We start from the raw sequence: 15,743 nt of genomic DNA on the forward strand, positions 1-15,743 counted from the left end.
TTTGGTAAGAGATTGCTCTGAAAATCCATCGAAGCATTGGCGTAATTTCTGTGTGGACCTTTTTTAGGTACAACATCACGCCTGCATGTGGCATCAACTTTGGTCCCCTGGTCTATGGCCGCAAGACAAGCCACAGCTTCAAAATTGAGAACAATGGAGTCTTTGAAACCCAATTCATGATGATGGACCCCACTCCACTGAGAAGAACAGGGTGAGACAACATATGCTGATTCAGTTGGAATCTTAAACCTTGCTAGAGTGTACTATTTTTGGGGTCTTTTGGGGTTTGTTACCCAGTCTCAGATTGTGGGGGTGACCATGACATCCCGTATGGCCTTACAATCCTGGATGTAGCCTGGCTGTAGCTTTGTTATTTTACTCCATCAATCTCGAGTTTTTGGTTATGAACAGTGACATGCGGTGAGGTTCATGGCTGGTGAGGCACTGATTTCGTCATAATTAGATTTACAAAACATATTAACCTATAGTGTGGCTTATTCACCATGTAATTAGCAACAGTGAGTGGATTATTTTTTTAGTCTCAGAGCAGAATTATTTACAGATACAAACTGTAACACGTTTGCACATAAGCACATTTAATTTTAAAAAATGCTATGTTGTTATCTATGTGTTTGTTTATATGTTACTTTTACTTATGAATGAAGTCCATTCGTCGCTCCTTCTGAACAAAACCATCCATCCATCCATCCATCCATCCATTCTCTTCCGATTATCCGGGGTCGGGTCGCGGGGGCAGCAGCTTAAACCCAGACTTCCCTCTCCCTAGCCACTTCGTCCAGCTCCTCCGGGAGAATCCCAAGGCGTTCCCAGGCCAGCCGGGAGACATAGTCTCTCCAGTGTGTCCTGGGTCGTCCCCGGGGCCTCCTCCCGGTAGGATGTGCCCGGAACACCTCACCAGGGAGGCGTCCAGGAGGCATCCTGACCAGATGCCCGAGCCACCTCATCTGGCTCCTCTCGATGTGGAGGAGCAGCGGCTCGATTCTGAGTCCCTCCCGGATGACCAAACTTCTCACCCTATCTCTAAGGGAGAGCCCGGACACCCTGCAGAGGAAACTCATTTCGGCCGCTTGTATCCAGGATCTCGTTCTTTCGGTCCCGACCCACAGCTCATGACCATAGGTGAGGGCAGGAACGTAGATCGACCGGTAAATCGAGAGCTTTGCCTTTCGGCTCAGCTCCTTCTTCACCATGATGGACCAATACAGAGTCCGCATCACTGCAGACACTGCACCGATCCGCCTGTCGATCTCCCGTTCCATTGTACCCTCACTCGTGAACGAGACCCCAAGATACTTGAACTCCTCCACTTGCGGCAGGATCTCATCCCCAACCTGGAGAGGGCACTCCACCCTTTTCCGACTGAGGACCATGGGCTCAGATTTGGAGGTGCTGATTCTCATCCCAACCGCTTCAAACTCGGCTGCGAACCACTCCAGTGAGAGTTGGAGATCACGGCTTGATGAAGCCAAGAGCACCACGTCATCTGCAAAAAGCAGAGACGCAGTACTGAGGCCACCAAACCGGACACCCTCAACACCTTGGCTGCGGCTAGAAATTCTGTCCATAAAAGTTATGAACAGAATTGGTGACAAAGGGCAGCCTTGGCGGAGTCCAACCCTCACTGGAAATGAATCCAACTTACTGCCGGCAATGCGGACCAAACTCTGACATTGGTCGTACAGGGACCGAACAGCCCTTATCAAGGGGTCCGGTACCCCATACTCCCGAAGCACCCCCCACAGAACCCCCCGAGGAACACGGTCGAACGCCTTCTCCAAGTCCATAAAACACATGTAGACTGGTTGGGCGAACTCCCATGCCCCCTCAAGGACCCTGTGCAGGGTGTAGAGTGTAGTTCCACAGCCAGGACAAAAACCACACTGCTCCTGAATCCGAGATTCGACTTCCCGACGGACCCTCCTCTCCAGAATCCCTGAATAGACCTTGCCAGGGAGGCTGAGGAGTGTGATGCCCCTGTAGTTGGAGCACACCCTCCTGTCGCCCTTCTGAACAAAACCATTGAAATAATTTGGAGTTGAGATATGTAATCCTCCATTTTTATAGTAAGGCAAGGCAAATGGTAAACAAATGAATGGCTGCACTTGACTCGCTGACTATAGATTGTAGTTTTCTGTCACTTCTTCTATGGCCGAGGAAGAGGAACCCTTGGCTGAATCCCTGGGATCACCAATGCCCCCTACTATGAGGCACAGGAACTGCATGCCTCACTTTGTGCCTTTTCCCAGTCGTTTCAGGACCACTCAACTCAAGAAAGACATTACACACATACAGTTGTTGACAACAAAAACACTACATTATATACATTTGCTAAATTATGGAAATTTAGTTCATAGAGCAAACATGTTACAACATTTTAATAGCGACATATAGATAGCATTACGGTCTCACTGTATAGCACCACAGCTATCCGAGTCATTGCGCAATCCATGGTGAGGCTCGTCTGGCTGTTGCCTTACCGCAGGTGTCTTCTCAGTTTTTCAGCATTAAATGTGAAAATCAACGATTTTGAGTAAAAATAACATTTAAATGGGAAACGTTAAATGGGAAATAACTCTATAATACATATCATTGGATAAAAATAACCATTTGGTTTATTTTTTCCATTTTTCATTTTTTTTCTTTCATGATAGCAGGTGAGGCCTCCCCTAACTGCACATCACTGGTTATGAATGTCTTAAACATTGTGTTTCTTATATGTTATCAAAGCTCTCATTCATCTTGGTTTATTTCATGGTTTTATACATTAATTTGTCATAAATTACATAAAAATCTGGTATTGATTTACATTAAAGATGTGACAAGTACACTATGTAAAGTATTTGCTCACCTGCCTTGACATGCATATGAGCTTAAGTGTCATCTCATTCCTAATACATAGAGTTCAATATTTTCTCTGTCTCTCCCGTTAAAGGGAGTTACATTAATTACTTTAGGGGCTTAATTGAAATGTATTTATTTATTTTTTAATTTTATACACTATATTGATCCCCTAGGGGGAAATTAATAGCACACTCATGTTAGTTGACATACATACATACATACATACATACACACACACACACACACACACACACACACACACACACACACACACACATATATATATATACAGTACTGTATATTATTAGTGTATAGGGCCAACACACACAGAGGCTGTACGCATGCAGGGGAGGTAGAGTAGTGGGACGCTCCTTTATGGTGCCCATATGAGCAACTTGTAAGGGGGATGATGCTTTGCTCAAGGATGCCTCGGCAGGGCTCCAGATGTCTAGCTCTGACTTGGCTACTCCAAAAAATGGGAATTGTTTGTCTAAAGCCATTCCATCGTGGACTTACTCTGGTGGTTTGGGTCATTGTCAGCTTCAGCTGAGTTTGACAAATTAATTCAGAAAACCATGGAATTTGAAAAGGTTCACTTAATTACTGCGCACTGTGAGAAGTCTGAGATGAAAATTATGAACTGACAGTTTTCTATAGTATCAATTAAGAAATTGTTTTATTGGTGACTTGAGCTGAATTTTGGCCTCAGGATTGCTGGTAAGAAGATCCTTCAAGAGTACCATTCAGATAGGACTACTGTAACCAGCAGCAAAGAGAGGCGTGACTCCATCGTAAAAGACATTAAAATCACTCAGGTGAGACTTCTACTGGACTAATGGAGGTGACCATCTGTGTTTATCAAGTTCATGCATTTGTTTTTATGTTTGGACAGTCCTCCCCATTTTTGTCATTCAAATTGTTGGTTTGCTGGTATTGCTGGTTCCACATAAGCAAAATTGAGATTAACTAGAAGGGAACCCCAACATGTAAAGGAAGACTTTTTATTCTCATGCTGTCCTGAATCAGATTACATGTGGATCATTTTTGGCCTTGTCTCACTCAATCTTCTCCTCTGTGCCTCTTATCCCTCCATGTTCCTCTGCAGAATAACCTCAACATGGGGACGTTCTTAGTGTCTCCCTGCACAGGTTCTCTGCAGCCAGGCTCTCAGCAGGTGGTAACGGTGACCTGTGCTGCTGACCAGCTAGGTAACTGGAACCAGGAACTGCTCATCGACATCAGTGACCGAGAACCCTCAGATCATCCTGGAGGCATTCTGTACAAACTAGCAGCTGAAGTCTGTAAACCAAGTGAGTGTTGAGTTTATCTGTACTGAAGAAGGCTGTGGCTCAGTTCCATACTTTACATATCATGGCCTGGATTCTCTTGGATCAATAAGATACACTATATTACCAAAAGTATTCACTTACCCGTTCAAATGATCAGAATCAGGTGTCCTAATCCCATGGCCTGGCCACAGGTGTTTGAAATCAAGCACTCAGGCATGCAGACTTTGAAACAAGACATTTGCGAAAGAATGGGCCGCTCTCAGGAGCTCAGTGAATTCCAGCGTGGAACTGTCATATGATGCCACCTGTGCAACAAATCCAGTCGTGAAATTTCCTCACTCCTAAATATTCCACCGTCAACTGTCAGCTCTAATATAACAAAATGGAAGTGTTTTGGGAACAACAGCAACTCAGCCACGAAGTGGTAGGCCACGTAAAGTGACGGAGAGGGGTCAGCGGATGCTGAAGTGCATAGTGCAAAGAGGTCACTGACTTTCTGCAGAGTCAATTGCTACAGAGCTACAAACTTCATGTGACCTTCAGATTAGCCCAAGTACAGTACGCAGAGAGCTTCATGGAATGGGTTTCCATGGCCGAGCAGCTGCAGCCAAGCCACACATCACCAAGTGCAATGCAAAGCGTCGGATGCAATGGTATGAAGCACGCCGCCACTGACCTCTAGAACAGTGGAGACGCGTTCTCTGGAGTGATGAATCACGCTTTTCCATCTGGCAATCTGATGGACAAGTCTGGGTTCGGAGGTACCCAGGAGAACAGTACATTTCAGACTGCATTGTGCCAACTGTGAAATTTGGTGGAGGAGGAATTATGGTGTGGGGTTGTTTTTCAGGAACAGAAAGGAACTTTGAATGCTTCAGGATACCAAAACATTTTGGACAATTCCATGCTCCCAACCTTGTGGGAACAGTTTGGAGCTTCCCTTCCTCTTCCAACATGACTGCACTAGTGCACAAAGCAAGGTCCATAATGACACGGATGACAGAGTGTGGTGTGAATGAACTTGATTGGCCTGCACAGAGTCCTGACCTGAACCCTTTAGAACACCTTTTGAATGAATTAAAGCAGAGACTGAGAGCCAGGCCTTCTCAACCAACATCAGTGTGTGACCTCACCAATGCGCTTTTGGACGAATGGTCAAAAATTCCTATAAACACACTCCTCAACCTTGTGGACAGTCTTCCCAGAAGAGTTGAAGCTGTAATAGCTGCAAGAGGTGGACCGACATCATATTGAACTCTGGGTTAGGAATGGGATGGCACTTCAGTTCATAGTATGAGTCAAGGCAGGTGAGCGAATACTTTTGGTAATATAGTGTATCTCCAAATAATCGTGCTTATAAGTGCTTACTACTTATGTGAATATAAAGACATCCAAGAAAGAAGTGTTAATTTTTGTTCTGCAGGCTTACAGTTGGACATAGATTCCATCTTTGAAGAACATCATATTTGCCAAGACAGCAGTCAGCTCTCCTCTGAGCAGTTTTTCAATGCTGAATGGATTTATATTAAAGAGGAGAACAAGTTCGTTTTCAACAAAACCTTGGTCGGACGAACCACTCAAGCCCGCTTCAAACTCACCAATGACAGCAAAGTGCCCTGTGAGGTCCGCTTGGCAATCAGAGATGGTCGAACTAAGGTAAGACATAACAAGGTTCTCGAGGTTCTGTTGGGGGACCCACAGGTGAGATTGGAGCCGCTGATGCAATAACATATCTAGTGTTTATCATCCCACAGACTTCCTGTAATGTGGAAGCTTTTGAATTGTCTTCAACCACACTGAGCATTCCCAGCCAATCACATTCATTTGCCACGGTCAGCTTCACACCACAGACAATGAGGCCCTACAATGCCGTATTTGAGACCGCAATAGAAACACCTCACAGGTATGAGTGCATGACAATGTGTACTAACTGTTTTGTTATGTTCTCTATGCAAGTGATGTCACAGCCGCAGTCACAGAAATTACACACATAGAGTGTATATGAAGAATTGATGATAAAATGATTACTCTGTTTAGTAAGAAGATAGTATCTCCTCTTGCTGATCATGTACTCTTTTTTCCAGAATGACGCCTACATTTAAGACCAAGGTTCTGGAGTTTGAGCTAACAGGAGAAGGAAAGCTGCCCCACATCAGTGTGTTGCGTCCTGCTTTTAGGGACACCGAGGGAAACCCGGTGCTGCGGTTCAGACGAGTGATGATAGGGCATGAACACACCCAAACTCTGGTGCTGTCAAATGATGGGAATCTTCCAGCACAGGTGGGAGAAGACATTTTCCTCTCCCCTTTCATTTCAGTTTTAATTTGGCTCATCCTGGAAGTCATTTGTTTTATCAGCATTCCTTTATTACTTGTGTCATTTTCAAAAATCAAATTATCCTATATTCATAAAACTAAATATAAACAAAATACGGTAATCAATATGCTTTTAGATGAGGTATAGTTTGTCAACAATGATGCTTTGTGTGTTGTTCAGATCAAAATCAACATGCTGGATAAACACGGAGTGTTCTCATTTAAAGCTGCTCCAGGAAACACTCGCAGCTCCATCAGCTCCACTCAGTTCAAGGGCACCACTGATTCAGGTACAGGTCCAAGTGCATCACCTCTTCACTTAACAAACAGCCAATGAGGACAGAAGTTCATGCTAGCCATACAAATCTGGAGGTTCTTCTGCACCAAGGTGTCCAGTTCGAGGTTTCTGTGCTTTTGGTGCTCACTTTACAATAATTATAGCATCTTGTATTTACCAGTTTAAAAATCCACTCTTAAATTTCTTCTTTTATTCTATAATTTTGTGTTTTTATTGCATGCTTTTCTAGTAAAATCCTGGTGTGTCCATTTCCCATGATGCCAAAGTTAGTCTCCAGATTTGTGCTTGATATGTTTCTTTTTTGTATTTTCTGACTTTAATTGTGCAGTTTTTAGTTTTTTAGGGGTTTCTAGTGCAGCTGTGCAACACAATATTTGTAAAGAGTCTTAAATGTGCACATCTGGTGGAGTTCCTCTTTAGCCATCATACCATCTCCGTGTGAAACTACAGTAAATATTATTTTTTTAATTTCAAAGTAAAGACTAGAGTTGTGCATTGACGTGCCTTGTAAAGTGGCATGTTATTTGCCAAATAAACTTAACAAACTGAGATTTTATGCATCTAGAGTTGGATCATAATTTTGTCAGCTGAGCAGGCATGTCAGTCTGAACACAGCCAATACGTCCGTAGTTGCATATACATTTAGTCAATAACTTTATTTTCTTGCTCCCCACAGGCAATCAGTGGGTGCATAGAGCCACTGTGAGCATGGATGTTAAAGAGCAGGTGGTATTACACGTCAGCTTCTGCTCTGACAAGCCCTTGAATGTTGAGGATAAGATTTCACTGCAGGTGGAGGACAACCAATATGGTGATGCCATAATCCAAGTGACAGGAGAGGCCTACCAGGACCTAGTCTCTTTTACGAACTTCAGCAGGTCATCACAGCCAGGAGGAGACGATGAGGGAGGTAAGAGAAGAATGGAAAGAGTGACTCTAACAATGTGGGTGGGATGGAGGAAAGAGGTGTAAATTATTCATATCAATCCACACATTCACTATTGCATCTGAATATTGCTAGATAGCAAAATAATCAGGAAGTGTAGTGGTCACTCCTGAGAAAATAAGTGTTTCATTGAAATGACATTCATTTCATTTCTCACAGATAATTGTGAACTGCTGGATTTTGGTTCCTGCTATGTAAATTCCCCCTACCAGGAAAGTTTCCTCATGACCAACCAGAGCAGCAGCCAGGCAGTGAAGTTTGAGTGGCCTCCAGCTGGACCCCAAATCTGCTTTTCACCACAAGTGAAGAAAAGATACACACACACACACACACACACACACACACACACACACACACACACACACACACACACACACACACACACACACACACACACACACACACACACACACACACACACACGTGGTCTGGTCCAGGAAGGAAGAGCAGGGAACTAGTGACTATATAAATAAAATCCATTATTATTATTATTATTATTATTATTATTATTATTATTATTATTATCATGGTCAAACAAGTCTCCTTGATGCACATGGGGAGTGAAGACTGGCCGGTATGGTGCAATCCCACAGACAGGCTGCTGTGTCTCTTATTGCTGAAGAAGGTAATGCTGGTTCTGATAGAAAACATTCAGAATCCACAGGGCATCAGTTTGTTGTGTGTGAAGCTGCATAGCTTCACATAAGTCAGGGTGTGTATGTTGACCCCTGTCCAACACCAAAAGCATCATAACTGGGCCATCAGCAAAGAAAGAAAGTGGTGTGGTCTGATGAATCACATTCTTTTTCTGGATGGTCAGGTGCGTGTGTCAGTAACATGGGAAATACATAGCACCAGGATGCTTTATGAAAAGATGATAATCTGGTGAAGGTCTGATGCTTTGTGCAATGTTCTGCTGGGAAACCTGGGGTCCTACCATCCATGTGGCTTTAACATGTACCACCTACCTAGGCATTGCTACAGACCAAGTACCCCCTTTAATGGAAAATGTACTTCTTGATGGTAGTTGCCTCTTTCAGCTGGGTAACACACTCTGCCAGAGTTTAACAACAATGACTTTGAGATAGATGGATGGATGGATGGATGGATGGATGGATGGATGGATGGATGGATGGATGGATGGATGGATGGATGGATGGATAGGTAGGTAGGTAGGTAGGTAGGTAGGTAGGTAGGTAGATAGATAGATAGATAGATAGATAGATAGATAGATAGATAGATAGATAGATAGATAGATAGATAGATAGATAGATACTTTATTAATCCTGGAGGAAATTGTACATGTTGTCTTGGCCTTCAAGATCTCCGCTTCTAAATGTAATCATGCATCAAAGTCGGATCCATGGTGGCCCCACATCACAACTTTGAGGATTTTAAGGATATACGGTTAGCTTTTTTTGTGCCAGATGCCACCGCACACTTTCAGAGGTCTAGTGGAGTCCATGCCTCCAGGGTCAGGATTGTTTTTGCAGCAAAGGGGAACCTACATGATATTTGACAGGTGGTCACAAAGTTATGACTGATCAGTATATGTGATCAATAATAACTAGTTTTTTCTCTCAGGTGGGACACCTTCATGCTGGTTGCTCAAAGGAAGTGACTGTCACCTTTTGCTCCAATGAGCCACTGACTCTAACGGCCCAGCCAATCAGATGCAAGCTTTATCAGGTGATGTTCCAGCAGTCTATAGAGCAGGTGGCTGACTGGGATGACCGACGGGGGACGGTGCAGAGTGCCGAGCAGGTTTCGGGGAATGAGGGGAATGAGGTAAGCATTGTGTGTGTGGTGAATGTGGAGGGAAGGGTCAGACATAAGCAGAACTAACGTGTACTGTATGGTTGCCCCCAGGTGAGGAACACAGACCCAGAGCCCTGTCATTCTGTGGTGGAGGGCTCGCAGCAAGAGCTACAGTTGTGTATTAAAGCAGCTTGTGACTATGTGAAGTTCAGCTGCGACACCGACTCCATTCACTTCAGTGACACTTTGATTCACCAAACCAGAATCCACCAGTAAGTTGGGCGTTGAGTGGACGCAACCTGTGCTGCATTATTTTAACAAAATAATTACACTGCAGGAAGATTTCCTGTTTCCAATCTTCCCAAAGTAAAAACAGAAAAAATGGTTATACAGTGTGCCCTCAAGCATTTGTACATCAAAGCTCGCGACTGCACCTCATCGGGGGCGGCAGTGGTTCAGCGGTAGAGCAGATGTCCTGTAGACAGATCGCCCCAACCATCAGCAGATCGAATCCCGCTCCCGCCAGGACATCTTCGGAGGGAGTGTGAGCTGACGGTGGGAGGTGTCAGCTCACCTCCCAGCCACTGCCGAGGTGCCCTTGAGCAAGGCACCGTCCCCCCTACAAGCTGCTCAATTGGGGCGCGTTCCTGAAGCCACTGCCCGTCACTCTGCCTCCCTATGTGTGATGTTTGATGTGTGTAACTAACTACATGCTTACAGGCCCCCCTGTGTGCTGTGTTTCACGGGGCCTGTGTATACACTGACTGCTGTTAAAAACTAACACAAAGACCATATAACTGAGTGACTGTGTAATTTCCCTCCGGGGATTAATAAAGTGTACTTCTTCTTCTTCATCGTGGATTTTTGATAGGCAGTCATGTGATACCGTATGCGCATTCTATTGGCTGACGGCATCCAGAAGTGCACTCAGTTTTGTGAGTCTCGGATTTACGTGAGCCACAAATGTGCTTTAAACAGTCAATAAGAGTGTGGGAAAAGGTAATATAGATGTTTAATATCATAAACGTTTAAATCACCGTAAATAATAAGATAAATAGTTCATTGCTCTATCGCGGAATTCATTAATCACGCGTGGTTCCTAGAACGCATTAACCACAAAGAACGAGGGCGCACTGTATAAACGACAGGAAACTAAATTTCCTGTTGCTGTTGTTGTTCTTGGGGATAAATTCCTCAATTTGACAGATGGTCAAGAGTCTTGTGTGTGTGGCCCATCATCTGGGGTACATTGGTATTCAACCCTTGACACAAATATTAGAGCTGTGGGATCCTGTGACCCTGTTGTGGATATCTATGTAACCTTTCCATGAGTTGGTGACTGTAAATTCATTCATTCATTCATTTTTTTGTAACATTTATCCTGTCAGTGGTCACCAGACATTTGGGCGGGAGGCATGATACACCCTGAACAATTTGCATGTTTACTGAAGGCCAACACAAAGTCAAACACCATTCTAATTTACATTTATGCCTATGAATGTAACAGGTGGCCCATCAACAATTCACCTATAATCAGTGATTTTGGCTAGAGAATCCATTCAGATATGAGGAGAACATAAAAATTCTATAATGAAAAACCCCACATCCTCGTTTGGACTGAAGCCGCAGGTTGTAATGCTGTGAGGGAAAGTGCTCCATGCTGTGTTTGGGCAAATATAGATACTTCTTCTTCTTCTTCTTTTCCTTTCAGCTTTTCCCTTCAGGGGTCGCCACAGCGAATCAATTTCCTCCATCTAGCCCTGTCCTTTGAATCCTCTTCTCTCACACCAACTACCTTCATATCCTCTTTCACTACATCCATAAACCTCCTCTTTGGTCTTCCTCTAGGCCTCCTGCCTGGCAGTTCAAAACTCAGCATCCTTCTACCAATATATTCACTATCTCTCCTCTGGACATGTCCAAACCATCTCAGTCTGGCCTCTCTGACTTTATCTCCAAAACCTCTAACATGTGCTGTCCCTCTGATGTACTCATTCCTGATCCTATCCTTCCTGGTCACTCCCAGAGAGAACCTCAGCATCTTCATCTCTGCTAACCTCCAGCTCTGTCTCCTGTCTTTTCCTCAGTGACACTGTCTCTAGGCCAAACAACATCGCTGGTCTCACCACAGTTTTGTACACCTTTTCTTTCATTTTAGCTGAAACTCTTCTATCACACATCACACCTGACACTTTCCTCCACCCGTTCCATCCTGCCTGTACACGCTTCTTCACCTCTTTTCCACACTCTCAATTGCTCTGGACTGTTGACCCTAAGTACTTAAAATCCTCCACCTTCTTGATCTCTTCTCCCCGTAACCTCACTCTTCCACTTGGGTCCCTCTCATTCACACACATGTACTCTGTCTTACTGCGGCTAACCTTCATTCCTCTCCTTTCCAGGACAAACCTCTACCTCTCTAGCTTCTCCTCCACCTGTTCCCTGCTCTCACTACAGGTCACAATGTCATCTGCGAACATCATAGTCCATGGAGATTCCTGTCTAACCTCGTCTGTCAGCCTGTCCATCACCATAGCGAACAAGAAGGGGCTCAGAGCTGATCCCTGATGTAGTCCCACCTCCACCTTGAATTCCTCTGTCACACCTACAGCACACCTCACCACTGTCTTACAGTCCTCATACATGTCCTGCACCGCTCTAACATACTTCTCTGCCACTCCAGACTTCCTCATACAATACCACAGTTCCTCTCTGGGCACCCTGTCATAAGCTTTCTCCAGATCTACAAAAACACAATGCAGCTCCCTCTGGCCTTCTCTGTACTTCTCTATCAACATCCTCAAAGTAAATACTGCATCTGTAGTACTCTTTTTTGGCATGACACCATACTGCTGCTCACAAATGTTCACTTCTGCCCTTAGTCTAGCTTCCACTACTCTCTCCCATAACTTCATTGTATGGCTCATCAGCTTTATTCCTCTGTAGTTGCCACAACTCTGCACATCTCCCTTGTTCTTAAAAATGGGCACCAGCACACTTCTCCTCCATTCCTCAGGCATCTTCTCACTATCTAAGATCCTGTTGAAGAACCCAGTCAGAAACTCTACTGCCACCTCTCCTAGACACTTCCAAACCTCTACAGGTATATCATCAGGACCGACTGCCTTTCCACTCTTCATCCTCTTCAATGCCCTCCTCACTTCATCCTGACTAATCCTTGCTACATCCTGGTCCACAACAGTCACCTCTTCTAGTCTTTGTTCTCTCTCATTTTCCACGTTCATCAACTCTTCAAAGTACTCTTTCCATCTTCCCATCACACTACTGGCACCTGTCAATAGACTTCCATCCCTATCCTTAATCACCCTAACCTGCTGCACGTCCTTCCCATCTCTATCTCTCTGTCTTGCCAACCGGTATAGATCAGTCTCTCCCTCCTTACTGTCCAACCTAGCATACAAGTCATCAAAGGCTTCTTGTTTGGCCTTTGCTACCTCTACCTTCACCTTACGCTGCATCTCCCTGTACTCCTGTCTACTCTCCTTAGTCCTCTCAGTGTCCCACTTCCTCTTAGCTAACCTCTTTCTCTGTGTACACTCCTGTACCTCCTCATTCCACCACCAAGTCTCCTTATCTACTTTCCTTCCAGATGACACACCAAGTACTCTCCTACCTGTCTCCCTGATCACATTAGCTGTAGTTGTCCAGTCATCTGGAAGCACCTCCTGACCACCTAGAGCCTGTCTTAACTCCTTCCTAAAAGTCATGCAACACTCTTCCTTTTTCAGCTTCCACCATTTCGTCTTCTGCTCTGCCTTTGCCCTCTTGATCTTCCTCACCACCAGAGTCATCCTACACACCACCATCCTATGCTGTTTGGCTACACTCTCACCTAACACTACTTTGCAGTCACTGATCTCTTTCAGGTTACACCGTCTACACAAGATGTAGTCTACCTGTGTGCTCCTACCACCACTCTTATAGGTCACTCTATGTTCCAGCCTCTTCTGGAAGAAAGTATTCACTACAGCCATTTCCAACCTTTTTGCGAAGTCAACTACCATCTGTCCTTCTGCGTTCCTCTCCTGGATACCAAACCTGCCCATCACCTCCTCATCACCTCTGTTTCCTGCACCAACATGTCCATTGAAGTCTGCTCCAATGACAACTCTCTCACTTCTAGGCATGCTCTGTATCACTTCATCAAAGTCCGACCAGAATTTCTCCTTCTCCTCCAGCTCACATCCTACCTGTGGAGCATACCCACTAACAACATTGAACATCACACCTTCTATTTCTAGCTTCAGACTCATCACTCTATCCGACACTCTTTTTACCTCCAGGACATTCCTAACAAACTCCTCCTTCAAGATAACTCCTACTCCATTTCTCTTCCCATCTATACCATGATAGAAGAACTTGAACCCTGCTCCTAAACTTCTTGCCTTGCTACCTTTCCACCTGGTCTCCTGTACACACAGTATGTCTACCTTCCTCCTCTGCATCATGTCAACCAACTCTCTACCTTTTCCTGTCATAGTCCCAACATTCAACGTCCCTACTCTTAGTCCTATACTCTTGGTGTTTCTCTTCTCTTTCTTTGAGCGAACGCACTTTCCTCCTCTCCTTCTTCGACCAACAGTAATCCAATTTCCACCGGCGCCCTGTAGGTCAACAGCGCCGATGGCGGTCGTTGTTAACCCGGGCCTCGACCGATCCGGTATGGAAGTCATAGTTTTGATTCGCATCTTTGATTTGGCAAAAGTTTTACGCCGGATGTCCTTCCTGACGCAACCCTCTGTATTTATCCGGGCTTGGGACCGGCACAATAAGACACTGGCTTGTGTCCTCTTGCGGCTACATTGGGCAAATATAGATAGATATATAGATATAGATAGCTGCATATAGATATATACAGTATATCCAAAAACTGATAGCCGCACGATAGTCTTGTGGCAGCACGGTGGCGCAGTGGGTATCGTTGTTGCCACACAGCAAGGCAGTTCCGGATTTGTGTCCCTCTCTGTGCGGAGTTTGTATGTTCTCCCCGTGCCTGCGTGGGTTCTCTCCGGGTTCTTCGAGTTCCTCCTTGCTCCAAAGAAATGTGCTTCAGGTCAATTGACCGGTCCCAAATTGACCGTAGGAGTGAGTGTGTGAGAACGTCCTAGTCTGCCTCTGTCTGGCTCCGCGATGCACTGGTGTCGCGCACGGAGTTTCCCCTGCCTCACGCCCTCAGTTGGCTGGGATAGGCTTGTTAGGGTTATTATTATGTAATTAGTGACATGGTCAGGAAATTAATCAGTGTTTGTCAAAGTACCTGTAACTGAAAAAAGACTGTGTTTGCTGCTGTGTAGATGGCAGATGGTGAATAATGGAAAGGTCAGACTGGAATTCTTCTTCGAAGTCCTTATGGATCCTAGCAACAATACCCACCACCACCAAGGAGGTAACTACATATGTATACTATAGTTGTCACGAAAATGCATATTAATGTTTTCCATTTTATTTTGAATCACATATTTACATTTGAGTTGCTTTTCAAACTGTTTGTGGACATGTGTTGTTATAATAGATGTCTCTGTCTCAGATGACATGTCAGCTCCAGTATCAGCTCGAGAGCATCCTGCCAATGATCTGGTGGGGGTGGTGCCTGCATTCATGGGGAACCCTGCACTTCCTCCCATTAGTATTGAACCCAACACTGGAGCCATAGAACCTGGTGCACAACAGAATTTCAGCATCCGATTTTCTCCTCTAGAGGTGTCCCAGTTTCAGAGCAGGCTGGTCTGCAGGTAATAACAAAGCGATTGACATAAAGTATGCCTGAACATTTTGACTGACCATAAAGATAAAAATAAATCCAGTCAGGAGTTTTTGTGGCTGACTTCCAAACAAAATTAAATAAAACAAGTGCTTCTGATAAAAGCTGGCATTTCAGGTAGATGTGGGTATGTGAAAGGTTTCATTCACTTATTGAAGTTAAAACTGTCAAAGAAACTCACTCAAGGGACCCATAATCTATGAAATGTGGTCATACCGGACAGGAGGTCTTCTTACAGAGAAAAGTAGATTTGACCACGAGCCAATTTTTAAGATGCAGCACTTACCATCAGTTCACCAAAAGAAAAGGAGACCCACCAAAATAAAGGTCACACACTCTTAATATTTCATTGACCCGCCTGTAGCTTTGGCCGTGGCATCTTTTCACCAAGCTTCTGCAATATCAATATTTATTTCCATCCAGTGGTAAATTAATTTTTTACCAAGATCTTGTATTGATGACAGTTGTCTGACGACTGTAGAAGATCTTCTCC

The sequence above is a fragment of the Antennarius striatus genome, chromosome 4 (genome assembly GCF_040054535.1).
Source record: "Antennarius striatus isolate MH-2024 chromosome 4, ASM4005453v1, whole genome shotgun sequence".
NCBI lineage: Eukaryota > Metazoa > Chordata > Actinopteri > Lophiiformes > Antennariidae > Antennarius > Antennarius striatus.